This window comes from Aquarana catesbeiana, linkage group LG02 (assembly GCF_042186555.1).
Source record: "Aquarana catesbeiana isolate 2022-GZ linkage group LG02, ASM4218655v1, whole genome shotgun sequence".
Lineage (NCBI taxonomy): Eukaryota > Metazoa > Chordata > Amphibia > Anura > Ranidae > Aquarana > Aquarana catesbeiana.
Window position 1 is genome coordinate 380,001,657 of NC_133325.1, and position 22,400 is coordinate 380,024,056.

A 22,400-nucleotide genomic window follows, 5' to 3' on the forward strand; every position below is an offset into this window, starting at 1 on the left:
TTATCGGCGTATAACACGCACTTTTTTCCCCTTAAAATCAGGGGAAAATCGTAGGTGCATGTTATATGCCGATCCCCCGCCAATTTTGTTTGATCGGAGCGATAGCGGCAATCGGAGCAATCGAGGCATAAAATATGGCGCCGAGACTGCAGGGACTCGGCGGAGCCGAGATGCACATAGCCGAGTTTTCTCGGCTCTTCTTGGCGCCGCTCACAGTCACGCCCAGTCCTGCCCTATGATGGACATAACACAGGTCCAATGGTGGGACTGGGCGTGACTGTGAGCGGCGCCGAGAAGAGCCGAGAACACTCGTCTATGTGTATCTCGGCTCCGCCGAGTCCCTGCAGTCTCGGCGCCATATTTTAATCTACACACGGCTGTGTATGTCGGCGGCGATCGCGGCGAGTACACAAAGCTGCACTGACAAGGCTGCACTGGGGCAAAGCTGTACTGACAAGGCTGCACTGGGGCAAAGCTGCACTGACAAGGCTGCACTGGGGCAAAGCTGCACTGGGGCAAAGCTGCACTGACAAGGCTGCAATGGACACTGGGGCAAGCTGCACTGACACTGAAAAGGCTGCAGATGGACACTGATAACGCTGCATTGATGGGCATTTTAATGTAAGTTTTTTTTCCTTAAACTTTACTCCTAAAAGTTTTTTTCCTTAAAATTCCCTCCTAAACTTGGGGTGCGTGTTATACGCCAGCGCGTGTTATACGCCGATAAATACTGTACATATAATGCAATAACAATAACTCTTAATTCAAGGCTTCAAGTTATGTCAACTAAAGTTCAAGACACTTGCTTCTTGAAGTCACAAGTAGGATCCAGCAGCGTAGGCAAACAAGTTCATTCTCCAAAGAGTAAGAGCAGAATAAGTTCCGTGATAGGTCTGATGAAAGTCTTTTCAGTCTCTTGTCTTGAAACCTTCACCTCCACCTTACGTACCTTACCGTCATCACTAGGAACGCTCTTTTACAATAAGTCCAATGGGGCATTCGATTCTTTCAGCTTGCTGGTCCTTAAGCAGGACAAGATCTCCAACTTGTATGTTAGGGTTCAGCCGTTGCCATTTCCTGTGTCCTTGTAGAGTAGAAAGATACTCCATCTTCCAACGATTCCAGAAGCAGTTGGCAAGGTGTTGTACTCATTTCCACTGGTCATAGCACAGATTTCCTGTTTTAAAGTTTCCAGGTAGAACAGGAACAGACCCAAGCTTCTGAGATGAGTAGCTGGGGTAAGGATAGTTGGGGTCTCTGGATCTTTGTCAGGTTCTAGAAGACTGAAGACATCAGCTTTGGTTTCTTCTGGATGATCCAGCAGGAATTCAGGACCTGTTAACTAAGAAGAATTTGCAAAGGCACTTGCAGACACTGGCCTGGTGGCATGATCTGCAGGGTTAATTTCAGATGGAACATAATGCCATTTTTCAGGTTTAGATGATTTCCTGATTCTCTCTATATGGTTGCTGACATAGACATAGAAACGTTTAGTCTGGTTGTATATGTAGCCCAGAACAACCTTGCTGTCTGTGTAGAATCTGACGTCATCTATCTGAATGTCTAGCTCACACAGTATGAAATCTGCTATTTCTACAGCTAGCACAGTCCCACAAAGTTCAAGCCTGGGAATCGTGTGTTCAGACTTAGGTGCTAACTTAGCTTTCCCAAACAGAAACCCTATGTGGGCTTGATTAGAAGAATCTCTTACCTTGAGGTAAGCGACAGCTACTATGGCCTCAGTAGATGCATCTGAGACGATGTGAAGCTCTTTCCTCTGACTTGTGGCAAGGGAGGCAGAAGTGTAGCAGCGTGGTATACGGATTCCATCTAAGGCATGAAGAGATTGTTTCCAGGACTCCTACTTTGAAAGCTGGTCTATCGGTAGTGGAGCATCCCAATCTTTAATAGTCTCTGAGAACTGTCTAAGTAAGGATTTACCTTGTATGGTGATGGGAGCTACGAATCCCAATGGATCGTATAGGCTGTTCACCACTGACAGAACACCACGTTTGGTAAATGGCTTGTCTGCAGAGCTGACTTGAAAACCGAAGGTGTCTTTTAATAAGTCCCACCGTAGGCCCAGACTTCTCTGTACAGGTGGTATGTCCATTACCAGATTCAAGTCTTTAAACCCTGTGGCATGATCGCCAGGTTGAAAGGCTTCCATAACAGCAACACTATTTGAAGCAATCTTCTGTAGTCTGAGGTTAGCCTCAGAAAGCATACCTTGTGTCCTTTGGAGCAGGTCTATGGCTTTTTCATCTGAAGGTAAAGATTTAAATCCATCGTCCACATAGAAGTCTCTCTCAACGAAGTGTCGAGCATCCATGCCATACTCCTTTTCCCCATCAAGGGCAGTCCTTCGTAAACCGTATGTTGCAACAGCGGGTGAGGGACTATTTCCAAAAACATGTACCTTCATGCGGTATTCAATCATCTCATTGTCCATGTTGTTGTCACGGTGCCACAGAAACCTTAGGAGGTTCCTATGGTCTTCACGCACAATGAAGCAATGAAACATTTGTTCAGTGTCAGCATTTATGGCAACTGGCTCTCTTCTAAACGTCATAAGTACACCTATAAGGTTGTTGGTTAGGTTCGGACCAGTGAGAAGAACATCGTTCAGGGATGAGCCTTGATGCTTGGCACTGGAGTCAAATGCTACCTTGATTTGCTTTGGCTTACGTGGATGATATACTGTACTCAGAAGAAAGGCAGGTACCAGCACTCATCGTGTCTTTGAAGTGGTGGAGCTGGTTCGGCGTGATCATTGTCAAAGACCTTTTCATAAAAGCGTTTTTTTTTTTTCAAAAAATAGTCCTTCATTTCAGGCTTGTTCTTTAGTGTTCGTTGAAGTTAGTTGAATCTGGATACGGCATGTTCACGATTCGTTAGGAGTTTAACCCTTGCAGCACGAAGAGGTAATGGTGCAACCCAGCTGTTAGACTCATCCTGGAAAAATTCTTTCTCCATTATTTTGATGAACTCTGTCTTCGACTGACAGGGGTATTTTGTTGTCATCGCTTGTAGTACAAAACACTGTGGTACCTAGGTTGTCATCACAAAGGTAAGGAGTGACATCAGGTACTTGGATGATGTCAAGAGGCTTCTCTTTTACTTCACAATTGCAAGGGCACTGTTTAAAGTGGGATGCATGTCCATTTCCTAACATGTAAGTTTTGAAGAAGTGGATCTCGGATGACGTACGCATTCTATTCAAGCATACATCGCCCATGATTACCCAGCCTAGATCGAGTTTTTGTGCGTAAGAGGCATCATGAGGTCCATTGCACTGCTTGCGTACTTTGTGTACTCTGAGAATGTCTCTTCCTGGCAAGATCAAGATTTCAGCATTCATGTTCATTGCAGGAATTTCATTAACAAGGTGCCTCAAGTAAGGATGGTGATATGCAGCCTCTGGAGTAGGAATTTCTTCCCTTTTGTCTGGTATCTGGTCACACTCAACTAATGTTTGTAGGGGTATGCCCTCTCCCTAATTGATATGAGAGACCATTAACCCATCGGCCCTTCTACCGAAGGTCTCTTCACGACCAGAGCAGGTTCTGAGATTATATGGTGATGCGTGTCCCTCTATCCCAAAGGTCTCAAAGAATTTAAGCTTAACTAGGGATCTGTTGCTCTGTTCATCTATTATGGCATACATCCTAATAGCTTCCTTGGGTTGACCCTTTGGGTATATCTTGACTACCCATATCTTAGCACAGCATTTGTGATCTAAGCCTTCTCCACAGACTTCTGTGCATGAAGAAGAAACGTTAGCTGTGGCTGGAGCATGACCTTGTTGCTCCCCACCATGACTTGAGACAGGGCTGGCGGTAGGAGGTTGCTGTGAATTGTCTAAGGGTGGGCCCGGATGCATAGCTGTAACATGTCTATCGCTACTGCATTCTGTGTACTTTATGACAACTTTACAGTCTTTAGCAAAATGTCCATAACAAGCCCAGCACCTGTAGCATATTCAAGTTTCTGAAGAATCTCCCTGCGCTCTTGTAACATCTTTGTCCTAAGCCCACAACATTTCTTTAAGGGGTGAGGCTTCTTGTGAATAGGGCACTGACGATTAGGGTCTTTATCTCTGTCACCTGAATCGCTCTGGTGAGCGGAAAAGGATACGGGTGGTGAGATGTCTGTCCTTTTAACAGATGTTGCTCTATTAAAGTCTATTAAAGTCTCTACATTTAGCTGCTATGTTATCATACCTTGATGAAGATGATGATGATGAAGCAGGCAAGTTGGGTTCACTGAAGCTGAATCTGGGATTGTTTCTCGTCCAGGCTTGAACACTGATGAACCTGCAAAAATATGGGATTGGAAGAAAAGATACGTTATAGTCTCTTTTGTACCTTGAGCCCTGTTGTGCCCATTTCTCTTGACACTGAAAAAGATTCTTATTCTTTAGCATTTGCTGTCTACATCATTCATTGGATTATTGCCTTTAGTTTTTGCTCCAAATACTTGTTTGACCATTTCTCTTGCAGGCCGTATAGGAAGTTTAGACACCAGTGGATTGACACCATGAGCAGTTTCCAGGAAGCTCAGCCCAGGTAGATGTGGGTCTGTCTTTGCCAACTCCATCTCCATGAGAAAATCACTCAGATCTTGGAGCTTGCGATAGTCTTTGTTACATATTTTGGGAAGTTTTGCAGTCTCTTGAATAGAGCCCTAGCCACTTTATGAGCAAATCGAGTTCCTCCTTGGTAGTAAGTTTGAGATTAGCAATGGCAGCTTTGAAGGTTGATCTCCAGGCCCTGTAGCTCTCTGGACAGTCGTCAAACCTTGAGAGGGTAGTGTTAATGAGCTCACGGTGTACCATATATCTGGCAAAGTCATTGAAGTCTGGTCTTTCACTCTTCGGTGCCAAAGTAACTTGTGGAACCCCTCGGGTGAGAAAGTTCTCTGGTGAAGTAGGGTGAGGTTTACCAGGATGAAATGATGTTGCAGGAGCGTTTAACTGTGGTGTAGTCCCTAAGGCTTGTGATGGCTGTGGCTTGAGCTGCGGCTTGTCACTAGAAGTCACTTTGCTGTCAGCAAGAGGTGATGCGGTTTGCTGCATAGATGCACTTGTGTTGTAGACTTGAAGAGGCTCAGGCATTTGGAGCTGAGAGGTCCCTGTGTTGAGAGTCAGAACAGTGTTGTTAGTAGGGATGAGCCGAACATCCCCCGGTTCGGTTCGCACCAGAACCTGCGAACAGACCGAAAATTTGCACGAATGTTAGAACCCCATTGACGTCTATGGGACTCTAACGTTCTAAATCAAAAGTGCTCATTTTAAAGGCTAATTTTCATGGTATTGTCCTAAAAAGGGTTTGGGGACCCGGGTCCTGCCCCAGGGGACATGTATCAATGCAAAAAAAAGTTGTAAAAACGGCCGTTTTTTCGGGAGCAGTGATTTTAATGATGCTTAAAGTAAAAAAAAAAAAAGTGAAATATTCCTTTAAATATTGTACCTGGGGGGTGTCTATAGTATGCCTGTAAAGTGGCGCGTGTTTCCCGTGCTTAGAACAGTCCCTGCACAAAATGTCTTTTTTAAAGGAAAAAAAGTCATTTAAAACTGCTTGCGGCTTTAATGTAATGTCGGGTCCTGGCAATATGGATGAAAATCAGTGAGACAAATGGCATGGGTACCCCCAGTCCATTACCAGGCCCTTTGGGTCTTGTATGGATATTAAGGGGAACACCGCACCCAAATTAAAAATAGGAAAGGTGTGGGGCCACCAGGCCCTATATACTCTGAACAGCAGTATACAGGCGGTGCAAACAAGACAGGGACTGTAGGTTTGTTGTTAAGTAGAATCTGTTTGTAATTTTGAACAGGTACATTTTTACGTGTTTAGCTCCAGCCAAAAAATCTTTTTTAAGCTTTTTGGAAAACATAGGGAAATTTGTTTTGCTGTCTGTGCTCCTCTTCAGAAGATTTCACCTCACTTTTTGTCCCAATGACAAATGTTTTTTTGAAAATTTGGGTTTTTTTGTGAAACAAGGATTAGTGATAAAGCATCAGTGGAAAGGAGAAATGTTTTTTCCATATTAACTCTTACAGGAGAGAATTTCTCTTCCTATGGGTAGATTTCATCTCACTTCCTGTTGTCTCCTTCCGTTTGCAAGTAGGAGTCGTTTGTAAGTTGGATGTTTGAAAGTAGGGGCCTGCCCTATATACTCAGCAGAAATTTGGGCCTTAGGTGTTGTTGTGGCCACAACACTGTAAGCCCTCACAGGGCCCTCCTGTGAAATATTAGATCAAGAATTGTAATTACATGCCCCTGTTGAACAGGGGCAGAAAAATTGGGCCTTTGGTGGTGGTGGGGGTGCTGGTGCCACAACACTGTAAGTCCTCACTGGCTCTTGGTGGGCGCAGAAACGGGCCCTGCTGTGAAATATTAGATCAAGAATTGTAATTACATGCCCCTGTTGAACAGGGGCTGAAAAATTGGGCCGTAGGCACCGATGCTGGTGCCACAACACTGCAACCCCTCACAGATACTCTAGTTGGAAGGCAGGAACGAGCCCTGCTGCAAAGTATTGCATCAAAAATTGTAATTACACGCCCCTGTTAAACGGGCTGAAAAATTAGGCCTTAGGCACTGGTGCTGGTGCCACAACACTGCAACCCCTCACAGATACTCTTGTTGAAACGCAGGAACGAGCCCTGCTGCAATCCTCCTGGAGCATGTACCCAACACTGTGGTCAAACAGTTCGAGGGACTCCTCAGGAGGACATGGTGGGGCTAGGGAAAGAGTCACTGATGACATTGAGCCGAGGGAAGAGGCCGCTGCTTTGCCAGACAAAGTACCCTGAGCATGGGTGAGAGAAGATGAGGACGGCTTGGTCATCCACTCGACCAAGTCTTCCGCATGTTGCGGCTCAACACGGCCAGCTGCCAAAAAAAAGGCCAAGCGTGTCCCAGGGCCACGTGCTGATGAGGATGCACCGTCTCCACGACCAGAACTGTTGCCTCTAGACACAGAGCCTGCTTGCCCTCTTTTATTGGCTTGTGACTGTCTGCCTCTCCTTGTTGGCCTTCCAGACATACTAATGGCCTGTAGCTGCACTAAGCTGGGATATATATATATATATATATATATATATATATATATATATATATATATATATATATATGTACTGGTACTGCAGCTAGCAAAATCAACTGCCTGCCTGTAGTATGAGAACACCACCAACCTTCTACAGGTAGCTTTAGCTGAACACTGTGCAGAGCTCGCAAAAAATAACTTGTAGCTTATTTAGCTGCCTGCGGTAGTGATAGGATCAGGAAAACACCACCAACCTTCTACAGGTAGCTTTAGCTGAACACTGCGCAGAGCTCACACTACACTAACTTGTAGCTTATTTAGCTGCCTGCGGTAGTAATAGGATCAGGAAAACACCACCAACCTTCTACAGGTAGCTTTAGGTGAACACTGTGCAGAGCTCGCTCTACAGTAACTTGTAGCTTATTTAGCTGCCTGCGGTAGTAATAGGATCAGGAAAACACCACCAGCCTTCTACAGGTAACTTTAGGTGAACACTGTGCAGAGCTCGCACTACACTAACTTGTAGCTTATTTAGCTGCCTGCGGTAGTGATAGGATCAGGAAAACACCACCAACCTTCTACAGGTAGCTTTAGGTGAACACTGTGCAGAGCTCGCACTACACTAACTTGTAGCTTATTTAGCTGCCTGCGGTAGTGATAGGATCAGGAAAACACCACCAACCTTCTACAGGTAGCTTTAGCTGAACACTGTGCAGAGCTCACAAAAAAATAACTTGTAGGTTTAGCTGAACACTGTGAGGAAAAACAAGAAAAATAGCCCTGGGACTTTAGATGAGGTGAGAGAGGTTTAGCCAATGTCCACAGCGAACACTGAGACAAAATCAATTTATTCATTTCAAAATTTTATGTAACGGAGCGGTAACAACAATGATTGTGAGTTACCAGGCATAATAGCCAATGTACACAACACAGATGAACGTAAATATACAAAGATTTATTACAAATGTTATACATCAATGAGCAACAATAAAACTTGAAAGTTGCTGGGTCAGTAAATACACATACAAAATAAGATGATAAAATGTACATACATGTGGACAGGGAAGTATGTGAACATAATGCAGACATCAATAATACCCAGCATGTACCGGCATAAAACAAGCATCAATAAAGCCTTATGCATTTCGCGAGACCCTGCTCGCTTCTTCAGGGGTGAATGCATGAATGTTGTATCTGCAATTTAAGTAATAAGATCAATAAATGTATGTGGTTGGTAAATGGGGGCAGATGGAATGATTGGCAAGAGAGGCCTGATGCAGAGACCTCATACTTACCGAAGTCTAAGATAAATCGCCAAACGCTGGATATCAAGATGGCAGCAGTGTGATGCATCCAGCTCGAGAGCTGAGGAGGCGAAACAAAACAAAGGCCACAATAGGGGAACATCCGGAGGATCAGCACGGTCTGGATAGGGGTATTTCTCACTGCGGTCTCCACTTAGCCCCTTAAAATTGTGTCTGGAAAATGTCTGCAAGGATGCATATATATCAGAGGGCATCATAAATGCAACATTAGCTTATTGTATAGGGTTCTAAGCTTTAATTTATATATACATAAAGATGTAAGTAAGTGAATTAAGCTTATAAGAGTATCTTGGTATGAACAAACTAACTGAGATATGAAATATAGTAAATGCATGAATGCATGGTTATAAAACTGGTATGGGCAGAGAGACTACAGGGCAATGTAGAATGATATAGTATTACATGTGTAAAAAAACAATGTAACAGACCCAATAGATGTCAGGAAAGTAAAAAAGTTGTACCTCAATGGAGTGAAAAACATCCAATGGTTGTCAGTTTGTTCTTAGAGATGTGACCGCTCTATCCAATCGCCAAGTAGTGAATCAGAATCCCAGCCGTGCTGAACATCCAGATATACCCACAAGACCCCGAAGGCTACGCCCCCAGCGTCATGTACAGGCGGTGACGCATAGGCGTCCAAAAGACATCCACCATCAAAGGGGGTGCACAGACGCAACAACCACCCAACCGTCCGGGATGACCCACACAGCCCACACCTGAGTTACCTCAGGGAGACGTCAGTGTATGGGCGTGGAAAACATGGCGCCGATGTGCAGGTGGCCACCCCCGTCAACAGACAGGAGAGGACAGCAAGAGATCAGGAACAGAGCTCCCCTATGCACATCGCAGCCCCCGAGCTGGATGGAAACCACTGCCACAAAAGACAAACAGCGAAAGGGGAACAGCTCAGCCCAGCAAGGCCCCCTGGGAGCAGTATGCAAATATAACTAGCTAAAGGGTGATAATACACTAGATGTAATATGGACAAAGGCTAATGGTAACAACAGACCAGTGTGTGGGCTGAATGGGTGTCTTCCACCCGGGTTCAATCAAAAAAAGGAAGATTAAGGTCTGGTGTGGCCCCTCTGACACCTCCATCCCTAATAGTGCACAAAAAAACAAGAAAAATAGCCCTGGGACTTTAGATGAGGTGAGAGAGGTTTAGCCAATGTCCACAGCGAACACTGAGACAAAATCAATTTATTCATTTCAAAATGTTATGTAACGGAGTGGTAACAACAATGATTGTGAGTTACCAGGCATAATAGCCAATGTACACAACACAGATGAACGTAAATATACAAAGATTTATTACAAATGTTATACATCAATGAGCAACAATAAAACTTGAAAGTTGCTGGGTCAGTAAATACACATACAAAATAAGATGATAAAATGTACATACATGTGGACAGGGAAGTATGTGAACATAATGCAGACATCAATAATACCCAGCATGTACCGGCATAAAACAAGCATCAATAAAGCCCTATGCATTTCGTGAGACCCTGCTCGCTTCTTCAGGGGCGGATGCATGAATGTTGTATCTGCAATGTAAGTAATAAGATCAAGATCTTACGTTGTACGTTTGGGTCTTACACTCTGTTCGGCAATATCTGCAGAATCTGCTCCCTGTATATCTGCTCAGAGTCTTCTCTAGACATTTTTCACGTTTTTGCAAGAAATGGTACTGTCTTTTTAAGAAGATGAACAGCAGCTTAGACAGGTGGGGTAACGCAGTTCAATGTAGAGAAACAGTTTTTAACATTCACATGAGGTGCAGTAAACTCGTGCGACCATGTGCTTCACAAGTTGGCGGATGGCACTGAGTTTAATTGCAGATCAGGTGCACACATATACACAGCAGGCTGTGGGAATTCTATACATCTTTTGACTATTCTGACTCCGATTGTTGTGAAGTGACTATCCCTTGTGAGACCTCTATGCCTGGCCTGAATAAGATATAATCACTGAGGACAATCCTCATCAGATAGTTTGAACTCACCAAATACCGATTCCATCCACAACATGCTTTTATTCTGAACATCAGGTTACAGCAGATGACAGAATACAAACAAATGAATAGGTTGTAGTATTTATGCAGTCAAAAGATGATATTGTCTGTAGCTTACAAAGCAGAGTACATGTGCCCTGCTACATGTGGCTTGTTGCTGCATTCATGACACAAGACGTACAAACTCAGGAAGAAGGGTGGAGCATTACATACAAAGGAAGTGTGTCATAACATTTTATTTTCTTATTCTGTATGTGTATTCACTGACCCAGCAACTTTCAAGTTTTTTGATGTATACATTGATGTATAACATTTGTAATACATCTTTGTATATTTACTTTCATCTGTGTTGTGTACATTGGCTATTATGCCGGGTAACTCACAATCATTGTTGTTGCCGCTCCATTACATAACATTTTGAAACAAATAAATTAATTTTGTCTCAGTGTTCGTTGTGGACATTGGCTAAACCTCTCTCACCTCATCTAAAGTCCCAGGGCTATTTTTCTTTTTTTTTTTGTGCACTATTAGGGATGGAGGTGTCAGAGGGGTCACACCAGACCTTAATCTCCTTTCTCATCAGATAGTTTGAACTCACCAAATTCCATCCCCAAATGCCTTTATTCTGAACATCAGGTTACATCACATGACAGGATACAAACAGATGGATAGGTTGTAGTATGTATGCGGTCAAAAGATGATATTGTCTGTAGCTTACAATGCAGAGTACATGTGTCCTGCTACATGTGGCTTGTTGCTGCATCCATGACACAGGAAGTACAAACTCAGGAAGAAGGGTGGAGCATTACATACAAAGGAAATGTGTCATAACATAAGGGAAAAAGAACATAAGAAACAAGTGCATTACCACAAAAGGTCACTAGATGGCAGCATGTGAACTAAATATAAAATGTCCATAGAAAATGGTTAAGAAAACAATCTATATCAATTCTATACCCGTTGGGGCAGCACAACTATAGTTCCAGTTGGGTGCCCCATGTGTCCTTGGATTCCTACAGTTGTTTGCCTGTGTTACCAGAGCTACCCTGGACTTCACTGACAAGTATGCTGTTTATGAAAGATAATTGCAAGTAGCTATGTGTGTTCTGAATTTTGTTTTTTACTAAAATAGTGGTTCTCAGCTTGACTCTATTGTTACAGAATCTTAAAGAGACTTTACTATGCAGCCACATGCTACCCTGCTTGAGTCACAAAGATATTGCTGTTTTGCATTATTTCTTCTAATTTTGTTTAAGAGACTGCAAGTAAAGTTACTCCCTGTATATCATTCGGCTGATTGCCTATCCTATTATCCTAGTTACTGCTAATTCTAGGTTAGAGTCTTCTTCTTATTAACTTGGATGTGTTTTAATTGCTTGGAATTTATAAATAAAAAAGAAGAGGGACACACAGTAAGTGCCCTGAATTTTGTTTTCTCAGATTGTTGTATTGAAATGCTTACCTATTGGAAGCACCAAGACCCACTGTTGTAATTTTGAAGAAGTCAGATGTGTGGCATCTCTAAGAGAAATCTCTTTAATATGCACTAGTCTGAACTCCCTCCAGAGTTGCTAACAGTGAGTGCCACACATCTATCTCACTTGGAATGGAGGGTCCAATACACCCAGAGCACCCATCTTTGGCTAAGGTGAACAGGAGCTTCTTACATCACTTGCAGTCCACGCTGGTTCTCTCCCCTTCCACTGACATCAGTTCTGGGTCCTGCGTTCCACGCTGATCTCGGCAGCGCGGCTGATCCTCTGGTGTATCCTTCCACTGCGGCTTCCCTCTGCTGGTTGGCTAGAATCTCTGCTGCACACCGGACCTCCTCCAGGACTACCCTATAAGGACCACCCTGATGTTGGTTGCTGGACCACCATCCTACACATTCACTATGATGAGCCCTTTTGAACCTCGTGTCCAGTAAGTGTTTTTAACCTCTTTGGGCTAATAAAGTCTTTACTGCTGCACTTAGAGGAGCCTTTTTTCTGTTTTGTTTGTCTTCAATAGAGATTGCTTTCCTCATAAAGTGCTTCCCAAGTGTTCAAAGACATCACCTTGCCTGAACTGTATTCATTTGACATTGTGGACTATACCTCTGGCCTGTCCTTTTTTTTGAGAGCACCCTACATCCTTGTTCCTTGATTTATTGTTTAGCATTTGGAAAGACATATTAGCATGTGAGGAGCTTCAGGTGGCAACTGTTCACTGTTCAAAGGCTCTCAGGCCTTACATTTATTAAGATAAATGCCTCATCAAGCTGCTTCCTTGCTCTAGCCAAGAATGACAACTGCTGGAGCTGTGGGAAGCACCAAAGCACCAAATTAACCTTGAAATAGACATCCAAATTATTAAAAAAAATCCCCAAAAAGTCCCTTGTTGTAAATCCATCATCAATCACAATGCCCGCTGCCTAGGGAAAACAAACAAAAATAAAAACAACTCTGCGCACATAACTATTTACAATACTCTACATGGTGGGATAGTGGTGACATCATTGCCCAGATATGAACATAGCCATATCTGGGCAATGTTAGTGCCCAAATATAGGTAAGAAGCCATATTAAGGCAATGATGTAACCCCGCTAATCTCCACCCATTTGCTAACAATCTTGGGGATTTCTGACCATGCAAGTGAATGGGCCGCGTGACATCAGTGGCTGTTAAGGACATGGGGGGTGCAAGCACCCATTGACAGGCTAACAAATGTCACGTTCATCAACACCAAATGGGCTCATACCTACTAATGACATCTATTCTCTCCATGACCAAAAAGTAGATTTTCTTGTGTTAGTGTTTTCCCAAAACTCTGCATCATTAAAGTGAGTTTAACCTAACAGAAAAGAAATGCTGACAGGAAGGATTTTTATGACAGTCATAAACCTTTCTACCTGCCTGTCAGCAGGGCAGTGCTGCTCTGTGTCATCATGATGACAGGACTCTATGTGTATATATGTGGAGTGACGTCATTGAGGCCCGGCCAACCAAGCTACTGAAGAATCAGAACCAGGAAGAACAGGAGAAGATGGCAGCACCTGTGATTTAGCACATTATAGCTAAAAGCTCCAGGGGCCCAACTGAGAGAAACATTTAGTGGAGGTTTAATTCCGCTTTAAGTACAACAATGACTCTGTAAAGGCAAATTATGTTAGATCCTTCAATTTTGCACAAGCCTGTATGTATTTTCGTTTTCAATCTCTTTTATTGAATAAACAACGAATGGTTTACAGAAAATATAACAGTATACACACTTCTATTGTGATGCATGAATAACAATCAAGCCTTATACATTGTGATTATCCATGTAACCAAATGTTTCAAGATATTATTGAAGTTTGTGTATGCTTTAAAGGAATTGTTTAGTTCCATAATAGTTTTATTAATAACTTTTGTGTAGTAACATATTAAGAAAGTAAGAAAAAGATAAAATAAAAGTGAGGTGAAGAGGAGAAGAAAAGAAAAGGAAAGTAAAGTAAAGTACTGAGTCAGTTCATATAGTGATACCTCATATTAATGCATCATTATCATTTTGTTATTCCACTGTTCTCTTTGCATACCATTTGTGCCATGGAGCCCACAGTTTAGAAACTGTGTAGAATTTCCCTCTAGCGGAGTAGTATAACGTCTCATAGGTGCCGTGTGTGTGGACACATGTTATTACTTCTGCTATTGTTGGCAGTTCTGTATCTTTCCATTGTCTGAGAATGATAAGTCTGGTAGCTAGAATAATGTGGGATACTATCATTCTGTATTGAGGTGGTATGGATTCTAGTTCTAGTGAAAGCCTGGTGAAAGCGAAAAGCTTGTTTGAATAATATTTCTTATGATGTTTTCTGTTTGAGTCCATATTATTGTGAGTTTTGGACAACTCCATAACATATGTATCAGTGTACCAGATTCCCCACATAACCTCCAGCATGTTGGTGATGTATTCTTGAGGAATTTGGAAATGCGATTTGGGGTTAAGTACCATCTAAGGAGAATTTTTTGTTGCATTTCCAGCAAAATAGTTAGTGGATGAGTAGATTAGTTTAAGTGATTTCCTCCATTGGTCTAAATGGATATTCCACTCCTATATCTCTTTCCCATGCTGTCATAGAGTCTGTCTTTACACATGTGTTCTTCTCTTGAAGCCCTGAGTAAAGGATTGATATTCCTTTGTGTATTATCAGGGTATGTGAGTAGTAGTTAGTTATTTGTTTGGGTAAAATTGTAAGTATTTGATTTTTTTTTTTTAAGAGTTGCGATATTTGTGTGTGTTTAAATTGTTCTGTATTTGAGAGATGGAATTCAGATTGTAGTGCGTGAAATGATTTAATGGAGGTAGTATCTAATATATCTTCCAGACAGTAAATTCCTTTATTTTGCCATGATGTTAAGTTAATGTCTGGAATTAGTTGATTGAGAGCAGAAATGGGAAGTTTCAAGGGTATCGTCGTGCCAGACCAGTGTTGGTGTTTTTGAAGATAAGCCCAGGCTCGTATGGATGCTAGAATCGTGGGAGCTAGTTTACTATTTAGAGATGTGTTAGAGTAGGCTGTCATTAGAAAATATCTTAAAGAGCCTTTTGGTATTTGTGTTTGTTCTATTTCTGTCCATAGTGTCTTAGAACCTGGGATTAGCCATTGTTGGAGTTGAGCCAGTACAGTCGCAAAGTAATAGTCTTGCAGGTGCACGTGGCCCATCCCTACTGCTTTTCTATGTTTTATTAGTTTGCTGAATGTACACCTAGCTTTTTTCCCTTGCCATAGGTACCTGTTCAGTATAGGTTGTAGGGTATTAAAATATGAATTTGGTAGTGGTATTGGGAGGGTTCTAAAAAGGTATAATAATTGTGGCAGTATTTGCATTTTGAAAGCTGCTAGTAGCTTTTAGTTTATTTTCTAGAGATTTCAAGAAGGGAGTGTAGTTAGCAGCTAGAAGGTCTTCTGTTTTAGGGGTTAACGTGATACCTAAGTATTTGATCCCATCTGACTTCCAAATGTAAGGGAATTGTTGTACTAATTTTTGTTTAGTTTTTTTCTGGGATTCCTAAGTTAAGTATATAGGATTTGGACTCATTTACTTTGTAATATGATACGCTGTTGAAGGTTTTTAGCACCTTGTGAACCTCTTCCAATGAGGTGTCTGCTTCCGTAAGCATCAGTATTATGTCGTCTGCAAACAGACGATATGATACTGATGATATGATATGATGATATGTTTGTCTTGATCCTATGTGAATGCCTGTGATAAGTTGGTTTGAGTGTAGATGTGAGGCTAGTGGTTCCATTAAAAGGTTGAATATCAAAGGGGATAAGGGACACCCCTGCCTAGTCCCGTTACTTATTGTGAATGGGGTAGAGAGTGCACCTGAGATGAACACCTGAGCTGAAGGTTGGGAGTAGAGGGCCATTATAGCTAGGTATATGGGGCCCTCGAATCTGAATTTTTGGAGGACCTGTGGCAGAAATTGCCAATGTATTCTGTCAAACGCCTTCTCTGCGTCCAGCGCTAGGAGCGTTTTTTGTTTATTAGCTATGTGTATCACATTCACCAGGCGTCGGGTAGCATCCGACGTCTGTCTCCCCTTGATGAAACCTGATTGGTCCACATCTATTAATGTCGATCAATCTGTTAGCAAGTAGTTTTGCATACATCTTTACATCGTTATTCAATAAAGAGATAGGTCTAAAATTTTGTGGAGATATTGGAGCTTTACCTGGTTTGGGCAAAGCAATAATAGTTGCTTTTAGCATCTCTTGGGGAAAGGAAGAAGAGACAGCAGCAGCACCAAACATACTCACCAAGTACGGGGATAGAATTTCACTAAAGGTTTTATAATATTCTCCAGTAAAGCCGTCAGGTCCTGGAGATTTATTGGGTGGCATGGAGTTTATTATTTGTCTTACTTCTGGTTCAGTAATTGGTGAATTTAGTGAGAAGAGTTGGTCTTTTGTCAGTTTTGGAAGATTAACTGTCTTTAGAAAAGATTCTATAACATCAGGTAATGGTTGGGAAATTGTGGAGTCATCCCTAAGATTATAAAAGTGAACTGTAGTAATGGCTAAAAGCGTCTGCTATTTCTTGAGGGTGTTGATGTTTTGTTTGTGTCTTAGGATAAATTATATGTTGAATGTGGGTTTTGTATCTGTATCCTCGCAGTTGCTGGGCTAGTAATTTACCTGCTCTATTACCACATGTGTAGTATGACAGTTTTAGTTTCCTGGATGCTTTTTCAAAGTGCTCCAGTAGTAGTCTAAGTTCTGTTTGTAATTGGGTGATTTGGTCAGTTAGTGTATTAGAAGTGCAAGTCATGTTTTGTTTCTCTAATAACTCAATTTGGTTAATAATTTTCACGGAGTGCTGCTGTCTCATTCTTTTAACCCTTGTCCCCTGTTGTATTAAAATACCTCTGGCAAAAGCCTTGTGAGCATTCCATAAGGAGAATGGTTTTGAGACCGAGGACTAATTGATTTTGAAAAATTCTTTGAGCTGCCGTTCAATATATGACCTGGTCGGAACCATGTTGGATGAAACGAGAATTAGCTCTCCACACATAAGTATTTTTATGATTGGATAACCCCTCAAGTACCAACTCCACTGGGGCATGATCCGACCATGCAATACCATGAATTTTGGCAGATTTACATTTGAACAACAGTTGCTTATCTACCAAAAAGAGATCTATCCTGTTATAGGTTTTGTGACAGTGAGAAAAAAAAGAGTAGTCTCTCTCATTCGCATTTAAGCACCTCCAAGCGTCAAAAAGTTCATACTTCCGAATTAAAGGTAGTAAGGATGGTGGAGGTCTTTTAGGTTTTGCTGTAGAGTCACAAGATGTATCAGGGGTAAGGTTAAAGTCACCACACAGTAGCAATGAGCCTTTTTGGATGATGCGGATCTTCTTCATTAATTTATGGAAAAATTTGGATTGCCTGACATTGGGTGTGTATAGGTTAACTATTGTAAACGTGTTGTCGTTGATGTCACACACCAAAATGATGAAGCGTCCTTGAGGATCAATGACGCTTTTGTGTAGCTGAAAGGCCACCATGTCCCTGATAGCTATCATCACTCCTCTTGACTTTGTTTCCGCATTTGCGTAATAGGCAAACGGGAATTTTGGGTGTGAACATTTTGGTGGTGCTGTGGATTGAAAATGTGTCTCTTGAGTACATAGGAAATTGCAATTCCTCTGTAATGCCTCCCTCTACAGAGACCTGCGCTTGGCTGGGTGATTAAGTTCCTTAGAGTTAATGGTTAAAAGTTTCATCGCCATATGTTAAGGTGAGAAATAACAGATGGAGTCGTGTGCAGTTAAAGACACTTACATTGGATAAGGTTGTTGCACGTAGATCATGTGAGGATGAATCCTCCAGAGATTGCAGAAGTACTAGTATTGGAGCAAGCCAGGTGTTTGTACTGACTGAAAAAACAACAGAAAAAAAATTGTGCACAAACATAAAGTCAACAAAACTGTGGCTAATCGCCAATTAACATGAAATGAGAGTAAGTGTGACTGGTAGTCACTCATGTTGTAACACGGGGATAGGAAGTCTTTAGACTTTTATGGACCGGACGTTGTTTACACACCCACCGTAGGGTCAGTTATGCGATCGGGCGTTTTTACAATCGACAGTGCGCCATTCCGACTCAGGTCTTGCGAAGGGATTCCCCTGGTGAGGGTGTGCTTGAGGTTCTGGGATTATCCCCCAGGTGCTTAGCAGTGCCATACCTTTTGCAACTGAGTCAATCACGTATTCTTTGTCCTCCCTTGTAACGATCAATTTAGTTGGGAACCTCCATTTATACCCAAGCTTATTGTTCCTGAGGGTTTTTGTTATGGTATTTAAATTTCTGTGTTTCTGCAAGGTGTACTGGGATAAATCAGCGTAAAATTGGAGATTAGCATAGGATACGGGGATCTGTTCCTTTTGCCTTGCTGCAGACATGAGTCTTTCTTTTGTATGGAAGAAATTAAGTCTCAGGATGACATCACGGGGCACATTATCTGATAGAAAGGAAGGTTTTGGTAGCCTGTGAATCCTGTCCACTGTAAAATCCAGTACTGACAGATCAGGAAGTATTTCAGAGAGGAGCTGGGACACATAGTCCCTCAGATCATGTTGCTTGACAGACTCAGGGATCCCCCTTATCTTCACGTTATTCCTCCTTGATCTGTCCTCTATGTCCGCCATTTTGGCTTTTAAACTTTCTATGTCATCCTCTCTATCATCATTGGCATCGACCAAATCATTGATTGTAGTGGCAAACTCCGCCATTTTTTGTTCCACATGAGTCACCTTGTCTGATACCGATCGTATTTCAGTGCTAAACTTGTGCATACATGAAAACATGTCAGCATGGAGTGAGCCCCTTAATGACACTAGTATCTCCTTTAGCATTGTATCTAAAACCGGCTGGCCATTTGTGGGGAAAGCGTCTATGGAATCAGGCAGTTCCCTAGTATCATCCCCTGAATCTGTAGAGTAGCTCACCTCATGATTAGCATACGCTGCATCCGCCTTGAATCTCATCTTTTTAGGGCTTCCTGAGGATGGTGTAGATGGAGGAGATTGTGGTCCCTTAGGTGGGCTGCCTCTTTTTTGTGTTCTGTCCTGTTGTAATTTGCTAGTCTGGGCTGCAGCTGCTGGCGTGGATGAAGAGCCGGCGCCGTTTTTCCGGGGCTCGAGGGGATAGAACTCCGTCAGGCGCTTAGGCCTGTTGTTGTCCTTCTTTCTCCGCGGCATTTCTGATTTCAACTCCCCAGATGTTCAGGAGCTGGATCGCCTTGTTTGGAGTAGGTTAGATGGCCCTGGTGGGTTGACATCCGCCGTTGTGTTCCTGCTGGTACCGGAGCTCCGCTATTACACGTCCATCTTGGTCTCCGGCTAGCTCCGCCCCCTGCTTGTATGTATTTTAACTATAAAATCTTTTCTGTACAATTCCTCTTAGGAAGTGTGTATCCATGGTTTATTACAGTATGGTCCCATATCTGTTCTGAAAGAGGATAGATTCAGTTTGAAGGAGGATACATTTTACCCTTTTAAATATTCTATTTTCTATATTAATTCTATAATATCCCATACATCTGGGATAAGGAGGGGAGAGGGGGCAGCACTATCAATCAACTGACCATCCTCCATTTCTAGATCCTGTTTCATAGAAGCTGTAGTATGGATGCTAGGAATATGTAAGGGTAGGCGGCTGACACTACCTCTATGAGAATTGTAGTAAATGGAGTTAAAGGTGCCTGTGTCTGCATCTGGTCATGGTGAGTAAATGGGCACTAGTTTGTATCTTTGGGCGATTTGCAGATCAAAGCAGTACTATACACTGTAGAAGGCTTTTTTTTTTAGTAGGTGCCCCAGTCTCGGCTGTAAAATAAACAGATGGACTCTGGCAATGGCATCATGTCTTGCATCATGTCTTACATCATGGGAACCACTGGATCGGACCCCTGTCTCTTTTTATAAAGCACAAGATTAGTGGGTCAGACCCAAAAAAGCCTGCCAAGAAGACCAGAGAAGCAAGTTAACTCTAGCCCTCCCAGCTGGGGCAGCATTAAACTCAACTTACAAATGAAACAGTTGGGTGGAAAGGATGGTCATAGTCAGGCTTTCTTGATGAAAACCTATGATCGCCCCTTATTTCTAATAACCCCCACTGCATCGGAAGATTGTGGGGGTGGGGGGCATGGAAGGAGGAGGATTTGCACTAACAGAAGTGGTATTAGCACAAGGAATACATTCTATGTTATTTCCCTTGTGCTTATTATTTTTTTTTTTTTTTTAGGCAGACACCTATTTTTTAAAATTGGAGCTAAAACTGCAGTTATACTGGGCTCTAGGATATAAATGCCTGTTCTAGTTTGCTAGAAAATGTACAGTGCCTTGCAAAAGTATTCACCCCCCTTGGCTTTTTACCTATTTTGTTAAATTACAGGCTTTAGTTCAATGTTTTTTTTTAATCTGAATTATATGTGATGGATCAGAACACATAAGTCTAAGCTGGTGAAGTAAAATTAGAAAAATATATACATAAAACTATTTTTCAGAAATACAAAACTGATAATTGGCATGTGCGTATGTATTCACCCCCTTTGTTATGGAGCCCATAAAAAGCTCTTGTGCAACCAATTACCTTCAGAAGTCACATAATCAGTAAAATGATGTCCCCCTGTGTGCAATCCAAGTCTCACATGATCTGTTATTACATATACACACCTTTTTGAAAGGCCCCAAAGGCTGCAACACCTAAGCAAGAGGCACCAGTAACCAAACACTGCCATGAAGACCAAGGAACTCTCAATAAGTAAGGGACAATGTTGTTGAGAAGTACAAGTCAGGGTTAGGTTATAAAAAAATATCCAAATCTTTGATGATCCCTAGGAGCACCATCAAATCTATCATAACCAAATGGAAAGAATATGGCACAACAGCAAACCTGCCAAGAGATGGCCGCACACCAAAACTCATGGACCGGGCAAGGAGGGCATTAATCAGAAAGGCAGCAAAGAGACCTAAGGTGACCCTGGAGGGGTCTGGAGTATCTGTACATAGGACGACAATAAGCCATTCTCTGCCTAGAGTTGGGCTTTATGGCAGAGTGGCCAGAAGAAAGCCATTACTTTCAGCAAAAAACAAAATGGCATGTTTTGAGTTTGCGAAAAGGCATGTGGGAGACTCCCAAAATGTATGGAGAAAGGTGCTCTGGTCTGATGAGACTAAAATTTAACTTTTTGGCCATCAAAGAAAACGCTATGTCTGGCGCAAACCCAACACATCACATCACCCAAAGAACACCATCCCCATGGTGGTGGCAGCATCATGCTGTGGGGATGTTTTTCAGCAGTCGGTACTGGGAAACTGGTCAGACTAGAGGTAAGGATGGATGTGCTAAATACAGGGATATTCTTGAGCAAAACCTGTACCACTCTGTGTGTGATTTGGGGCTAGGACAGAGGTTCAGCTTCCAGCAGGACAATGACCTCAAACACACTGCTAAAGCAACACTTGAGTGGTTTAAGGGGAAACATGTAAATGTAATGGAATGGCCTAGTCAAAGCCCAGACCTCAATCCAATAGAAAATCAGTGGTCAAACTTAAAGATTGCTGTTCACAAGCGCAAACCATCCAACTTGAAGGAGCCGGAGCAGTTTTGCAAGGAGGAATGGGCAAAAATCCCAGTGGTAAGATGTGGCAAGCTCATAGAGACTTATCCAAAGTGACTTGGAGCTGTGATAGCCGCAAAAGTTGGCTCTTCAAAGTATTGACTTTAGGAGGTGAATAGTTATGCACATTGACTTTTTCTGTTATTTTGTCCTATTTGGCTTCACAATAAATAAAAAAAAACACCTTCAAAGTTGTGGGCATGTTCTGTAAATTAAATGATGCAAATCCTCAAACAATTCTTGTTAATTCCAGGTTGTGACATTCCAGGTTGCAACAAAACATGAAAAATGCCAAGGGAGGGGGGGGTGAATACTTTTGCAAGGCACTGTAAGTCCACATCTGTGAGAATCAGATTTAAATGCATGTTCAAAAAGGTGGAGAAGCCAGGGGTCGTTGAGTCTGGGGGCTCATTTTGGGTTAGAAAATGTTTAATCTATAGGTATCTGAAGGTTTCAGTGGTTGGAGAATTATGTGTTTAACAAAGTGTGGGAAAGGGTGTGATTGGCGTGGATGTGTAAAAGTGGTAAGCGTGTATCAGCCGTGCGTTTGACCAAGCAGAGAAGGAGGTCAGGCAGGGCCAGGCTGGGTAAAAGGAGGGATTCCAGAGGAAAGAGAGGAGGGGGTTATGTTGAGATTGGAGGCCAAAGTGCATTTTAAGTCTATCCCAGATGGATAGGCTATGTTTAGTTATAGGATTGGTTAGCCAGTTCTTCTCAACATGTTTAAAAATACAAGGAATAGTGACGCATACTGTAATATATGAAATGTAGCTTAAGTCCATACAAGAGTCCTTTGAGCTGTATAGCTCTGTGTGAGATAACAGTCTGTATATCCAGGGCAGCTTTGCAGGGG